The sequence below is a fragment of the Neophocaena asiaeorientalis genome, unplaced genomic scaffold (assembly GCF_003031525.2).
Source record: "Neophocaena asiaeorientalis asiaeorientalis breed wild unplaced genomic scaffold, Neophocaena_asiaeorientalis_V1.1 scaffold478, whole genome shotgun sequence".
In the NCBI taxonomy this organism is placed as follows: domain Eukaryota; kingdom Metazoa; phylum Chordata; class Mammalia; order Artiodactyla; family Phocoenidae; genus Neophocaena; species Neophocaena asiaeorientalis.
In genome coordinates, this window is record NW_020173200.1 from 754,829 (window position 1) to 770,819 (window position 15,991).

Here is a 15,991-nt window from a genome sequence, read left to right on the forward strand (position 1 = left end):
CCAGGAGGCTGGCCGGTGCAGGGATAGTTACCACTTAGGATCATTTTTGTTGCGGAAAATAATCCTACAAAAGAAGATACCAAGGCTGCTATAGTTACACAGAAGTGCTCGTCTTGGAAAATGATAAGGGCATGAATTTAGTCCTTCTACGAATACTGAATGTGGTGTGCAATCATTAAGAAAGTACTTAGAGTATTCCAAAATACTTAAAAGTCAAGAAATAGGAAACTTCTAGGGAACCTGTATTACATGCCTAGGACGTGTTTATTATTATCATAGTATGTGATACTGTGGCATCCTCGGAAATAAAATCAATTGAAATAAAATAAATCAACCAACTAATATTTACTGAATGCCTGCCATACATCCAGCTCTGTGCCAGAAAAGGTGAAATGGAGAAATGTCTTCCATGCTAGAAGCTTATGATCAGGTTGGGGATCAGACGATATTGCTGAAACAATTAAAGAATAAGGCAACACACGATCCATGGTAGGCGATGTAGTTTGATGATTAAGAGCTGAGCCCCAGAGTCAGACTGCCTGGGATTACTCTTATTACTGCCTCAGTTTTCCAATCTGAGTAATAACAGTACTTCCTTCACAAGATTCCAGTGAGGATAAAATGAGGTAATTTGTTTAAAGCCCTTAGAGCAATGCCTGATGCATACAGCAAGCACTCAGTCCTTGGGAGTCCCACTGCTGCAGGTATTATTGGCGGTGAGGGGTGGAAAAAACCTCTACTTATCTGACTTGTCTCCTATCTGGCTCTGCTCAGGAAGGACCCAGACATTTATGCCTGGCTATGGCGTCACACCAGATAAGAAATCAAGAAACATCCATCCTTGTTTTCTTGGACACAGGTGCAAATTAAGCAAAGACCAAGAGTTGAAGGGCACATGGCGTGTTCCTCTCCTGGGCTGGCCTGGAGTTGAGGCCGACGGCTTTCTGTCCTGGGAGCCTTTCAGACTTGGAGCACACACGTGCTCAGACTCTAAAGAGTGTTGGGTCAGTAAGGAAGCACTGGGAAAGTCATCAGCATCTTTGTATCCCTCCTAATGGATTCCTGCCCAGCACCTGGGAGCCAGTGCTGACAGTTTTCTGACCAGCACCAGAGTAGGGCATTCAGGCTCAAGTGGTGCAATCACACACACCTGTGCTCCTATCCTGCAACTCCACGGAACGACTGTGTGACCTTGGGCCAGTGACTTTGACCTCTGGAGGCTCAGGTCCCTAGTGTGTAAAACAGTTCCCTGGCCTTGGCTGCACTTTGAAATCACTGCAGGAGTGTTTAGAAGTCCAAATGCCCAGCACTCAGCCCAGACCAATAAAGTCAGAATCCCCTAGGATGGGAAGCGCTGCTATAGGGAAAATGGTCATCTTCTACTCATCGGAGTGAATTAACTGAGATTACTCAGGGAAACGTCTAATAAAATACCATGTTTTACACAGAGTGTCACGACAAAGGTGGTTAACACATCACACCACTCAGAGTTCTCCCCACAGACCCACAGAGGATCATACGTTGGCAGCTTTATTCTTTTCATAGGAAACTTCGGTTCAGATACCTCACTTTGGCAAGTATCAAGGATCAAGCCCACATTTTGATTTCTCTAGTTGTTTGATCATTCTGGCCCTGAGTCATCTTATTCTTGGAGAGGAAAAAAAGGTCAGACCCAGAAAGAGTTCCTCTGGATGTAGGGCTGTGAAGCTAAATCCTCATTTCCAATTATGCACTCAATGGCCTCATATCCCCCATCCTAATAAGAGAGTCACATTCCAAAGGGAGCCTCAGTCCTTGGCTGGCAGAGGTGACAGGAGCTGGGGATGGGCATCCACAGCCCTGGCTCCCATGGAGGCTGCCTGGACAGTAACATCCTTGAGAGTTATAGGAAAAATAGTTCTGGGCCTGTGCCCGCCCCCCTGCCCCCGCCATATCATTAATCAACATAGAGCTTCAAACCCTGTGATACATGAAGATGCATGCAAATCTGGGTATGAGGATTTCAGAGTGTGGCGGGGGACTTTCCAGGCCTCGCTTCCTACCTTATTTATGCGTCTGGACCCAGAACCCAGAGAAGGAACTGGGACAGAGCAAACAAGTGGGATCCTCTGCAACTTGTAGTCGTGTTTTTCTGTAATAAACACTTGGGAGAAATGAACAGAGCTCCAATTCAAGGAGTAAAGGGGGGCAGCTAGCATCCCAGTTGGAGGAAGAGCTGGTTGGGTGACAAGGGAAAAAAGTGCTGTCCACCCAGCGTAGAGGTAGTGTTTGCGGCCCAATGGGAGCTTGGATGTCAGGGTGCCAGGCAACAGAGCTTGAGGGAGACTATTCCTATCTCACCATGAACTGAGAAAAGGAGATCTGACCACGTGCATCCCAGATCCTGAGATTCCTTTTTGTTGAGCCATTCAACAACACAGTATTTATTTTGGGCTAAGCATATCTATCTATCTATCTATCTAACTATCAATCTATCTATCATCGATCATCTGATCGATATTTCATAGCCCCATTCGGTTAGTACTCTTATTATCCCACTTTGCAGATGAGGAAACTGAGGCATACAGAGGTTAAGTAATTTGTCCAGGGTCATAGAGTTAATATGTGACAGAGTGAAATATGAACCCTGGAATATGAATCTGGCAGTCTGGCTCCAATGCCCATGCTCTCAATTCCTATGCCATATTGTTTCTAGTCTAGTAAGGGTGTCAACAGACAATTAGAATAGAATGTCTACAGGATATACTAAGGACGAGCACCGGTGAGGGTGTGCAAAATCCCGTTATTATTTGAGGCTCACTCATAAGAAGGAAAATGGAAGGAGCCACCTGGTGACAGCCCGACAGTCACAAAGGCAGATAAAATGAACCTTCCATTGCTGGAGACATAAAGAAGGAACCTGCTTAGGTATTCACCCAAGAGAAATGAAAATATATGTACACACAAAGACTGCGATTGTTCACAGCAGCTTTTTTTACAGTAGCCAAAAACTGGAAACAACCCGAATTTCCATCAAGAGACAAATGCAACTTGCAGTACGTCTGTACAATGGGATACTACTCGGCCGCACAAAGGATGAACAGCTGATGCTCCCAGTGTGAATGAATCTCAAAGCACTGGGCTCAGGGCACAAAGTCAGGAGCAAAAAAAAAGTACCTATTTTATGATTCCGTCTATACAGAGCTCTAGAAAAGGCAAATTCCAGTTTCAGAAACCAGATGAGTGGTTGCCAAGGGAAGAGGGTGGGAGGGGAGAAATGAATGCAAAGCGGTCCAAGGAAATTTGGGGGGGATGATGAAAATGTTCTATATCTTAATTGTGCCTTTCCAATCCGAGCCTCGTGGCAGGCTGCTGAGCTCCGAGCATTTCCAGCGCTGCCATTACAAATTAGTGGAAGGGATCAGATACCCAGGCAGACTAATTCACAGCTGACCTCAGAAGGGCAGATGTTCTGCAAAACTGGCCAGTGACCCACAGAGAAGGCTGGCAAGCCCACAAGGCTCTCCTTGGGCTCTTCTGTGGCTTCTGCCTCCCAGGTAGAAACTATGCATCTATTAGATGAAAAAGGGGAAGCACCTTTCCAAGATTTACTTGGCCTTAGGAGGGTGGGAGATAATTTGTCTCTGTCCAAGAAAAAATTTTCACCCACCCTTGAATTGTTCTCTCCAGAACATTTGGGGATGGGGGTAGGGGTGAGGGGCTGCAGCAGGGGAGAAAGGGAGAGAACAGGGAAGCAAATGTCACACTGCTCTGAGGTGGCAGCAAGATGAGCTCTTACCATCTTAAACCCTAGAAAGGATGGAGGAAGAGAAGGAACCCTTCGCCTACCCCATTCTCACCTGGCTACCTAAGTAAGAAAGCAGCCACATCAGGGCGCCCCTGCCCGGGCTGGATGAGAAGGGAACAGAGACATCGACAGGGCAGGAAGGCAGCAGGAACGGGGACAGAACACGAGACTGGCGCGGGTCCCTCCCCTGGACCCGCAGGAGGCTTGTGGCAGCCGGAATGTCCATCTGCTGTGCCCCATCACTAGTAGGCTCACAGGAAGGGAAGGAGACAATGACAACCTGAAGGCCCTTTGCTCAGGAAGTGAGCAGTAGTTCCTGCTGGCCTAGGAGTAAACCACGTCAGTGTCACCAGCCAGCACTGTCTTGGACAAACCGCTTACAACAACAAAGAGTTACAAAATCCCTTGGCCGAAAGGCCTGGAAGTTGAGTTCAGCCAAGCACAGCCCAGCCACATGGGCGGTGGGAGGAACAGGGGGTACCAGCTGCCATCCAAGTCCTCTGCTGGAAACTGAGAGAGCCAGTCTTAGAGAACGAGATGACTGCACTTTTTTTTCTCCCAAAGAGAGTTGGTTTCCACGTGGTAAGGCCTATCATTCAATACCAAGCTAAGAACAGAGAGATAAGGGTAGCATGAAGGTAGAACTCTGGCCAAAACACAGGCATCCGGAAGGGAAGAGGTGAGTAATTCTGGACATCTAGCTCTTGGTAAATGGAAGAGGAAACGGACAGCCTCTGATCCTAATTCACTCTGTTTCAGGTTTGGAAGAGAGCTGCATCCAGGTGAAATGTCCTAACGGAACAGGACTGTCAATGCGTGGAACTGGAAATCAACCAAAAACCCATCAGCTCCCCCAGGTTACCAAGAAAGGAGAATTAAATCCCTAGCAGTTGATATACTTCTGCATTTAAAGGCTAAACTATCTGTTATCTACTCAACATCGCTCATTTCTACTCTGGTCAGACTCTCTAGCAGGTTTAGAGCATTCATACTCAATCCACTAGCACCAACTTGTCTTCTATCTTAGCCTGGAAGGAACCTAAGTTACACTTCTAAGAGCATACCATCTTATCTATGGAATGAATCATGGATTAAACTGAATAAACCATTGTAATAAACACGTGCAAATATATAATACATCCTGTCAATAGACTCAGCATTGTCTTTCACAGTTAACAAGTGTTCAGGTTTACTGTGGTATTAAAGGAAACCCTGTAGATTTTATTTCCAGCGCTATGGTGGGCTAGGTATGTAGGTAAGTCTACTGAAAACAACTAAGAAAACTGGATACTAGAGAAAAAACATCTTTTAAAGTGACTTACAAGCTGAGAAATTGGTAAGAAATTTTTTTATTGAGGTGAAATTCACATAACACGATGGAAGTTAATTTTGAATTATTCTAGAAGCTTTGAAGATGCCCACAGTTGTGACCAGTAATTCTACTCCTATGTATATTCCCTAAGTAAACTTATATACATGCTCACCAGGGGAAAGTTCACAGCAGCGCCATTTACAAGAGTAAAAAACTGGAAATGATTTAAGTGTTCACGGATAGCAGAACAGATATATAAACCACAATGTATTCATTCCATGGAATTACAGTTCAGCGAAATGAAAAAACTTAAGCTACAGTCAACAATATGAACAAATCCAGGAATGAAACATTTAACAACTAGCTGGGACAGGGATTGTATAGTCAGAAGGGATTCAGGCCACAGGACTGGAGATGGGTCCCAATACTCCCTGCTGTGCCAGGTGTAATCCCTTTAGGAAGGTGAAGGGACTTGAATAGGTTTCATGGGAGCACAGGGGGGTGGGGGGAGGAGTTAGGTAAGCAGCAATTTACCACCAACTGATATGGAAATATTAATATTTCAATATTTCAGTTGTTTGTCAACTAGTGCAGCCTCTGGTATGCATGGGTTAACTATGAACACAATATAAACAGTATTCCACTTATATGACATTCACAAACATGTACAACTAAAGATATGGTTTAGAGATGCAAATATAAAGGGTGAGACAATAAAGAAAAGCATGGGGAAAAGAGACAGACATGTCCAGAAAATGATTATCCCTGAAAAGGGAGGGGTGGGATGGGATGGAGAGGGGTACCACTCTTCAAAGGTACCAGTAACATTTTTTTTTTTAAATTGACTGGTGAGGACATGAGTGTCGATCATAATATAATACGAATAATGATTATTCTTTAAACCTTTATATACAGTATATAAGTGTTCTTTTGTATCTAGTGGCTATTTCATTAAAATTAGTTAAAAGGATTTTATCAAAAAAATTTAATAAGAAACTCTCATATCAAATTGCTGTGGTTCCTGCCATAGCTCTTCCAGGGGCTTGGCAAAAATGATCTCCTCAATTTTAATTGGTGGAACTCTTAAAGCCACTGCAAATTCTAGGAGCTTCTCCCCAAATCACTCCGGAAAGATTCTTGTAAGAACACCTCCAATGAGGAGCAGGAAAGCCCAACCTTCAGAGTACATTCTGCTCTGGCTCTTTTTTTTAAATATAATCATAAGCACAGTGGGGTTTGTTTTTGTTTTTTTAATCTCCTGGAATCTTCTCAAATTTTGAAATCTTTAAAATGAGGGCATGGAGCAAATGACTACATTCTGTCTCTCTTGCCTAGATTTGTTTTGTCTTTCACCATACGCTTCAGCTGTGTGATGCCCCAGTTCTCTCCATGAGATATGCTGACAGGGGAAGTTTCTAAGAGCGTATTAAATCTATATTGAGGGCCAGGGAGCGGAGGGAGTTTGGGAGGTTGCGTGCCTGTGTGATTTTTTTTTACCAATTTCAGAAGCTGCTTGGCATCTGTAGACACACCATTCACTTTTTTCAGTTATTTGTGAACCACCCCTAAGAGCCACGCTACATGGCGACTCTCCTTTTCCTGAAGCACAAGTGTGAACTGTGTAGCAACGCTACACAGCACAAGAGCAAGTCACTTAGCCAGAGAGGGAGTCTTGTCAAAGCTCCTCCTCCCAACACACCACCAGGGAAACAGAAACTCTCTGAGTGTGAAACTGCTTCCTTGAGTGCAAGTTGAAAAGGCAAATCATTGGTGGCCTGTGAATAATTATGGAAACCTCTCCTCTCTGGACAGAAACCTGATTCAGAAGGAAGTCAAGAGCCTATGCAAATGTTTCTGCATTTGCAAATTTGGGAATTTGTAAAGGGTTTGAGATGCATCCATAAAGATTGTCAAGAGTCTACTGTGTTGAATCTTGACTAAAGAGATTTTTCAGAATTCTTCTTCTAATAAAAATAAGTTGGTTCATTTTTACCAGGGCTCCTCTGATTTTTTTAATACATCTTTATTGGAGTATAATTGCTCTACAATATTGTACTAGTTTCTGCTGTACAACAAAGTGAATCAGCTATATGCATACATATATCCCCATATCCCCTCCCTCTTGAGCCTCCCTCCCACCCTCCCTATCCCACCCCTCTAGGTCATCACAAAGCACCCAGCTGATCTCCCTGTGCTATACAGTATCTTCCCACCAGCAACCTATTTTATATTTGGTAGTGTACATATGTCAGTGCTATATACACTAAGTCCCAGCCTCCCCTTCCCCACCCTGTGTCCTCAAGTCCATTCCCTACATCTGCATCTTTATTCCTGCTCTACCACTAGGTTCATCAGTACCAATTTTCTAGAGTCCATATATGTGCGTTAGCATATGGTATTTGTTTTTCTCTTTCTCACTTACTTCACCCTGTATGACAGACTCTGGGTCCATCCACCTCATTACAAATAACTCAGTTTCATTCCTTTTTATGGCTGAGTAATATTCCATCGCATATATGTGCCACATTTTCTTTATCCACTCATCTGTCGATGGACATTTAGGTTGTTTCCATGTCCTGGCTATTGTAAATAGTGCTGCAGTGAACACTGCGGTACATGTATCTTTTTGAATTATGGTTTTCTCAGAGTATATGCCCAGTAGTGGGATTGCTGGGTCGTATGGTAGTTCTACTGTTACGTTTTTAAGGAACCTCCATACTGTTCTCCATAGTGGCTGTATCAAGTTACATCCCCACCAACAGTGCAGGAGGGTTCCCTTTTCTCCACATCTTCTCCAGCATTTATTGTTTCTAGATTTTTTGATGATGGCCATTCTGACTGGTGTGAGGTGATACCTCATTGTGGTTTTGGGGTTTTTTTGTGTGTGTGTTTTTTTATATATCTTTATTGGAGTATAATTGTTTTACCATGTTGTTATTTTCTGCTGTACAACAAAGTGAATCACCTATATGTATACATATACCCCCATATCTCCTCCCCCTTGCGTCTCCCTCCCCCCCCCCCCTCCCCCCCCCTCTAGGAGTATATATGTCAATGATACTCTCTCACTTCGTCCCAGCTTACCCTTCCCCCACTGTGTCCTCAAGTCCATTCTCCAGGTCTGCGTCTTTATTCCTGCCCTGACTCTAGGTTCATCGATACCATTTTTTTAGATTCTACATATATGCGTTAGCATATGGTATTTGTTTTCCTCTTTCTGACTTAAGTCACTCTGTATGACAGACTCTAGGTCCGTCCACCTCATTACAAATAACTCAGTTTTGTTCCTTTTATGGCTAAGTAATATTCCATTGTATATATGTGTCACATCTTTATCCATTCATCTGTCGATGGACATTTAGGTTGTTTCCATGTCCTGGTTATTGTAAATAACACTGCAATGAACACTGTGGTACATGTATCTTTTTGAATTATGGTTTTCTCAGAGTATACGCCCAGTAGTGGGATTGCTGGGTCGTATGGTAGTGCTATTTTTAGTTTTTTAAGGAGCCTCCATACTGTTCTCCATAGTGGCTGTATCAATTTACATTCCCACCAACAGTGCAAGAGGGTTCCCTTTTCTCGATTTTTTCATGATGGCCATTCTGACCGGTGTGAGGTGATATCTCATTGTGGTTTTGATTTGCATTTCTCTAATGATTAGTGATGTTGAGCAACCTTTGATGTGTTTGTTGGCCAACTGTATGTCTTCTTTGGAGAAATGTGTATTTAGGTCTTCCACCCATTTTTGGATTGGTTTTTTTGTTTTTTTGATATTGAGCTGCCTGAGCTACTTGTATATTTTGGAGATTAATCCTTTGTCGGTTGCTTCATTTGCAAATATTTTCTCCCATCCTGAGGGTTGCCTTTTCGCCTTATTTATTGTTTCCTTTGGTGTGCAAAAGCTTTTAAGTTTCATTAGGTCCCATTTGCTTATTTTTGTTTTTATTTCCATTACTCTAGGAGGTGGGTCAAAAAGGATCTTGCTATGATTTATGTCATAGAGTGTTCTGCCTATGTTTTCCTCTAAGAGTTTTGTACTGTCTGGTCTTACAAACTGTCTTAACCCATTTTGAGTTTATTTTTGTGTATGGTGTTAGGGAGTGTTCTAATTTCATTGTTTTACATGTAGCTGTCCAGTTTTCCCAGCACCACTTATTGAAGAGGCTGTCTTTTCTCCACTGTATATTCTAGCATCCTTTGTCAAAGATAAGGTGACCATATGTGTGTGGGTTTATTTCTGGGCTTTCTATCCTGTTCCATTGATCTATATTTCTGGGTTTTTTTGTTTGTTTGTTTTTTGATTTTTGCAGTACGTGGGCCTCTCACTGTTGTGGCCTCTCCCGTTGTGGAGCACAGGCTCCAGACGCACAGGCTCAGCGGCCATGGCTCACGGGCCCAGCCGCTCCACAGCATGTGGGATCCTCCCGGACCGGGGCACGAACCCGTGTCCCCTGCATCGGCAGGCAGACTCTCAACCACTGCGCCACCAGGGAAGCCCTATATTTCTGTTTTAGTGCCAGTACCATACTGTCTTGATTACTGTAGCTTTTCAGTATAGTCTGAAGTCAAGGAGCCTGATTCCTCCAGCTCCATTTTTCTTTCTCAAGATTGCTTTGGCTATTCGGGGTCTTTTGTGTTTCCATACAAATTTTAAGATTTTCTTTTCTAGTTCTGTGAAAAATGCCATTGGTAACTTGATAGGGATTACACTGAATCTGTAGATTGCTTTGGGGAGTATAGTCATTTTCACAATGTTGATTCTTCCAATCCAAGAACATAGTATATCTCTCCATCTGTTTGTATCGTCTTTGATTTCTTTCATCTGTGTCTTATAGTTTTCTGCATACAGGTCTTTTGCCTCTTTAGGTAGGTTTATTTCTAGGTATTTTATTCTTTTTGTTGCAATGGTAAATGGGAGTATTTCCTTAATTTCTCTTTCTGATTTTTCATTGTTAGTGTATAGAAATGCAAAAGATTTCTGTGCATTAATTTTGTATCCTGCAACTTTACCAAATTCATTGCTTAGCTCTAGTAGTTTTCTGATGGCATCTTTAGGATTTTCTATGTATAGTATCACGTCATCTGCAAACAGTGACAGTTTTATTTCTTCCTTTCCAAGTTGGATTCCTTTTATTTCTTTTTCTTCTCTGATTGGCATGGTTAACACTTCCAAAACTACGTTGAATAATAGTGGTGAGAGTGGGCAACCTTGTCTTGTTCCTGATCACATTGCGGTGGCTTCTCTTGTTTCGAAGCATGGGCTCTAGGCACGTGGGCTTCAGTAGTTGTGGTACGCGGACTCAGGAATTGTGGCATACGGGGTTAGTTGCTCTGTGGCAACTGGATCTTCCAAGCCCAGGGCTCAAACCCATGTCCTCTGCATTGGCAGGCTGATTCTTAACCGCTGCGCCACCAGGAAAGTCCGTCCTCTGATCTTAAGATAGCTTCAGCCTCTAATGCAAAGCCTGCAATTCCTGAATAGACTAACTTTGGTGACAAAGGCTCAGCAGAGCATGTCATATATTTATAACACTGGTCTTATTTTTTTCCATCTGTATTATTTATCATCTTTTCTTTGGATCCCAGTCATGTATATTACTCTTTTTTTTTTTTTTTTTTTTAAGTTTTACCTGAATTCCAATTCAAGGACCCATGGACATCCAGAGACTTCCCATGATTCTTGAGATTGACTTCTGTATGCTTCTCCCTGGCTCCACTGCTGAATCTAAGGGGTATTCTCAGTTCATCTCTACCGCACATCTAGATGTAAAGCTCCACCCTTTTTTTTTTTTTTTTCAGAAGAATGCCAGCCACACCTGGTATTTTGTAGCACTTAGTAATGAGGGGAGGAATCAAATCACTCATGCATGCATGGTTTTCAGGAACAGACCGGATCAATAGCCTAAGCACACATTTCCAAATGTGACCCTCCCAAAAGGGCAGCCCCTTGGAGAAAGTGGTTCAGTCACCTACCACCACCAACCCCTACCTCCTCTGCCTTTCAAGCCCCCTGGGATTTCAGAGAATAGCATTTTATCCATCTTATTACATCAGTATCCCTTTGCTTATATACATGGAAACTCGGGACAGTTCTGAGCATTTCTGATCATATTCAATGGCCTGTTACTGACAGTTTCTTTTAATAAGTTCAAAACGTTCTTCAAATAATTTACCGAAATGATGAACTTATGTGTGTCTAGAAACCGAGCAATACTCTTCTGCTACTTTTAATTAGGGCCTTCACATTTTCGACATATGCATTAAATTTAAAAATTAAATTAAATATACAGTACTCTTTAAAAAGTGTCTGCATTAATTTTCCTGTACTTGTGTCTTTCCTGTTGCCTTTGTTTTGGAATAAACTGTAACCAAGCAAATCAGCAGAGGGTCAGGCAAAGCTCAGGCAAAGCTCGTGTAACTCACATATCCTTCCAGTTTTGAGCACCATGTCTGAATTGAGTCAACACCACAGTTTAACACGAGGGTGTTGTCATGACACCTTGAACGTTTCTTAACAGCACACCGGTGGTGGGGAGTCCACATTCCCTACACTGACATAAGAAGCACATGCCTCTCTGGCTTCGTCTTTTCCATCATCCAGTCTCTTCCAATTAATTCCAGTGTTAAAGTCGCCAAGTTGGAAGGTTCTAAATGTGTCTCTGGTCAGAGCGAGACAGACTGAGGCTCCCATGCCTCCTTCTTAGAATTTTCTATAACATCAAATGTTAGAACATCAGTACTACTAATTCTAGCATAATAGTTCCCTGCCAAGTTTCAGCAAAAGATCATAAAGTTCTCAATTAATTTCAATAGGGGAGCTTTATAGTTATAATATAATTTTGATCAATAAGCCCTTGGCTTTCCAGAAACATCGGGTGAAAAAAGTCATTTGGGGTATACTTCATATTCTCATGCCTTTTGAAGCTGGACACACAAAATGCCATTTAAACTCCTCTTGATGCATATAGGTCCCTGTGAGCGTCAGTTATTATGCTACAAGACAGTGTTCTGAAGACCTATCCAAATATATAAAATTTCACTGAATTCCTCACATTAAACACTTATGTTAAAGCCTCAAAATTCTATACTTTGAATTCCTGTGCCTTTTAAATTTTATTTTAAACTTGTTTAGTAGTTCTATTTCTTACATTACTAGTACTTCTTAGTGATATTTTACAAAAGAGCTATAAGGACCCTTGTACACTACTTTATCAATCTCTTCCAATTTTCTGGGTATAATTGGCAAACTAATCATCGAACCTCTTAGAACTTTATGTAAATGAAGAGTCCTGCAAAAGGGTATGAAATTTTCTGCAGTGAAATTTTCCAATGATCATAATACCTGACCTGAGCTCATGGACTTATGGCATCTCTCTTGCTTTACCATTTAGCCCCAGATGGCTAAGTGACCTCGTATAAATGTGCATTCCAGATTGGTATCATGGTATCATCCTGACACCCATCAGCTACAGAGCACATGTTACTTTTTCGCCCAACTCATTTACTTCTCAAGATATGTCAGTGGGCTTGGTAAGGCTACGACGGTGACACCCACTTTACAGATGAAGAACGACCTTGGTCAAGGGCTTTAGCCAAGTCTGTCCTGAAACACCAGTGCTGCCTGTTCACGTAGCCAGTGTTTCCTGCCCTGCTTGCCCAGTGCATCTGCAGATTTGTAAATATGCTTTGATTCCACCAGACACAGAAGGAAGGACAGCATGTCTGGGCCTCCTTGATGGGCAGCTTGGAGAACAGAGAAGAACCTGAAAGGCATCAGGGAACTCACAGAGCAAGTGAGAGACAAGTTAAAAGCTATCCAGTTGTCACACAGCTTTCTTAACATTATCTCCCATCAAGTCGGGGCCTGGAATCTGCCAGGATTTCAGACTAAATGCCTCTTCTTCTTGCTGGTATCTTTCATACACCAAGTGCCTCGATGGCTCAGTTGGCAAGAACCCAAAGGCATCACATGCTCCTCCACTCCAAGGAGGGTGACTGCCACCGAGACAGAGCAGGCAGAGACAGTTCAGCAACAGCACTGTTGGGGAACATCTTCATCCACTGCCACGGCGTACAACTTTGTCGCTGCCTTAGAGCAGACCCAACGGGGTGCGGAGGACAGTAAAACCATCTCAGCCTGAAGGGCCAGACTTCCTGCTAAATTAACAAGTCTGTCTAGGAGCCCTAGGCTAAGGCACCAAGGGGTGTGATAAAGGGGCCCCATGCAACAATTCTGTGTCCTGTGGGTACGTTAGCTAAACAGACAGAGTGGGGAGGAAGGAGAGAGAGCTGAGTGTCATGGACACCTTTCCCCCTCTGCCTGCAGATATCTTGATGGGACAGCTGTTCTCCTACCTTGCAAAAAAAAAAAAAATTCCACAGTATTTAATGCAAGAATGCACAGGGCCTCCAGCAACTGCAAGTCATCAGAGCTTTAAAGAGCATATGTCGAGCAGCTCAGCCAGCATCTGGGTTCTACTCTTCAGCCCCACAGTGTAGCCCAACCCCAGAGCAAAACTGAAACAGCGTGGCAGAAACTCTTTCCCTCAGCAGGAAGTATGAAGAACAGCTAGAACCTGAAACAAATGAGCCTGGCAGTCACCCTGGATTCAGGATTCGTGTTATGTTTTATGCATCTAGTTAGGAACCCAGGGGTCTTGCAGGGATGAGTCCAACCTTTTCCAGAATTCAAGAGGGGGATGACATGACCAAATGCAAATTCAGACAAGCAATGACTAGCCGAAAGGGATGTGGGAGGGTCTTTAGATCAACACCAACCCAAAGCCAATTCCACCGCTAACCCTAACGGACACGTGATCTTTGCCCCCCATGTTCTTCACATAAATTGCTCAAATCATTCCACCTCTTCCCCATACTGTCCCTGCCCCGCTGATACACACAGTTACACAAAAACATCATAAACATAGGACCCAACTTCTTCAGTCGGGGGGAGGACGGGAAACGGTGGGAGCTGCTCGGGCGCACGGTCTGATCATTGGTTGAAGTTACGTAATCACGCAAACAAGAGCTGGAGAACGCTGGGTGGAGATCAATTAAGGGCACACCTCACGCTCGCCCTTCTCCCCTCCCCCAACAACCAGAAAGCAAGCCGGTTTTAACACCACCAAAACCGAAGCACAAGACACAGCTGGGGGGTGGCGAGCACCCGGCTATTGAGGTTCCAAAGCCAAGGGTGGCCGGAAACTTGAGGTGCGCAGCAGAAAAAGGGCCAAGGTACCGCTCACCAAGCAACCAGACCCCGCAGACCCTCCTGCCGGCATCCACGACCCCCAAAGTTCAAGGGCGGGCCGAGCCAAAGAAGTAGTCCCGACCTGCGACCTGCAACGTAAACCAAAGCAGCCGCGGTCAACCAAACCCACGCCTAGCCTCCAGCGCCTCTCCAACACTTCGGTCCGAGTCTCCGCGAGTTCAGGGTGTCGGCCACGCTCAGGAGTCCTCGGGCAGCTTGTACAGTCTCAGCAGGGGCCATTCAGCACCAGCGGTGTTTCTCCTTTGAAAGGATGGTAAAATGTGGGGCACGACTGGGAGAGGGGTAAGGCGAGAATCCCCAACAGAGTAAAAGTTTGGGTTTGGTTTGATCCTCTTTGGAGGAGGGGCTTTTGTGATTTTGCTTTAGGAACATTTGGGGGCGGGGGCTAGGAAGATTTCCCCTCTGTTTGGGCACCCAGCATCCTCCGATCTCATTTTCGGCAACACAGACGGCTCAGGGGGGTCTGAACAACCCCGGAGCCGCAGCCAGGGCAGCAGAAAAAACTGCAGGTGCTGCGGTGGACAAGGCATTAGCCCGACCGCTGGGGCTCAGAGGAGAGGGGGGCCCCACTGCGCCGGTGCCGCCGGGCTGCCGAGGTGTGGGGAGCGCGCGGCACGCAGAGGGTTACAGCCGCCGCTGCCGCCGTGATTGACGCGCGGGGGTCACTTGAGGCTCCCGCCGCTCCCCCTGGCACCGGGCCAGGGAGCCCGCTCAGCCCACCGAGGGCACCGCACGCCGCGCGGCCGCCCACCCGGCCGTTCCCGGCGCCTCCGCCACCGGACACCTCGCCCAAGAAAGGCCACGACGACATGGAATCGCAGCTCGCTATTTCACTTGCCCGTAGCGGCCGCTGGCAAAAACACAATAAATAAAATAAAGCGCGAGGCATCCCTCCGCCGAATAGAAATCCAGAGTCCCCTACCTTCGGCCTTGGGATGGCAAACTGGTCCTGTGTTCTCTGACCCACGGATCCAGCCCCTTCTTCATGAATTATTCCGGTCAGTCAGGATTTTGTGCATTTTTTTCCTGAACACCTGTTTCAAGTAAGGGGTAAAGACCTTATTGAAAGAATTGTCCTTAAAAGATAACCTGTGCACACATATGTCCATCCAGGCATGCATGCGCGTTTGTATACACACATATGTACACGAGATATACATGTACATTGAAGCACCAAACTAGGCAGTTGGATAATGGGAGAGTCGGCTGGTTGTGAGCATGCTCGCGCCGGGAACAGATCCACCCTCTGTTATTCCTCTGAATAAATATAAATCACGATCAGAAACCCAAACAGTAGCATCCCTCTTGAATTCCTGCTGCTGAAAAACACGGAATAAATGCAGCCCGCAGACACAGAATCAAATCAGCAGCTGTTTTCTGAATCCAGAGCCAACCCCTGCCTCGCCAGTCTTTTCCACTATGAGTTCAGACCTTTTTTGAAAGGGGTTTTAACCTTTTAAAGATACAGTACACCAATTATCACTTCTGAATAGCTGTCACTCCAAGCGCAGGAAGCCAGTCCCATGCCTAAAGCCACAGGGTAGGCTTGCTCCCAGGGATAATGATTTCATTCATCAGTGCCTTTAAAAAAGAAAAAAATATATATATTTATATATAT

The 15,991-nt window shown here is 44.5% G+C and overlaps 1 protein-coding gene across 2 annotated transcripts in view; it reads right to left on the bottom strand.

The window, feature by feature from the left end:
* Positions 1 to 15,371, bottom strand: part of HIVEP3 (HIVEP zinc finger 3) — a 399,349-nt gene extending 383,978 nt beyond the window's left edge. For both annotated transcript variants that reach the window (XM_024744746.1, XM_024744745.1), the window contains exon 1: positions 15,296 to 15,371. The gene's annotated coding sequence lies outside the window, so the exon portion shown is untranslated. The remainder of the gene's footprint in view (positions 1 to 15,295) is intronic.
* Positions 15,372 to 15,991: the final 620 nt, after the last annotated feature.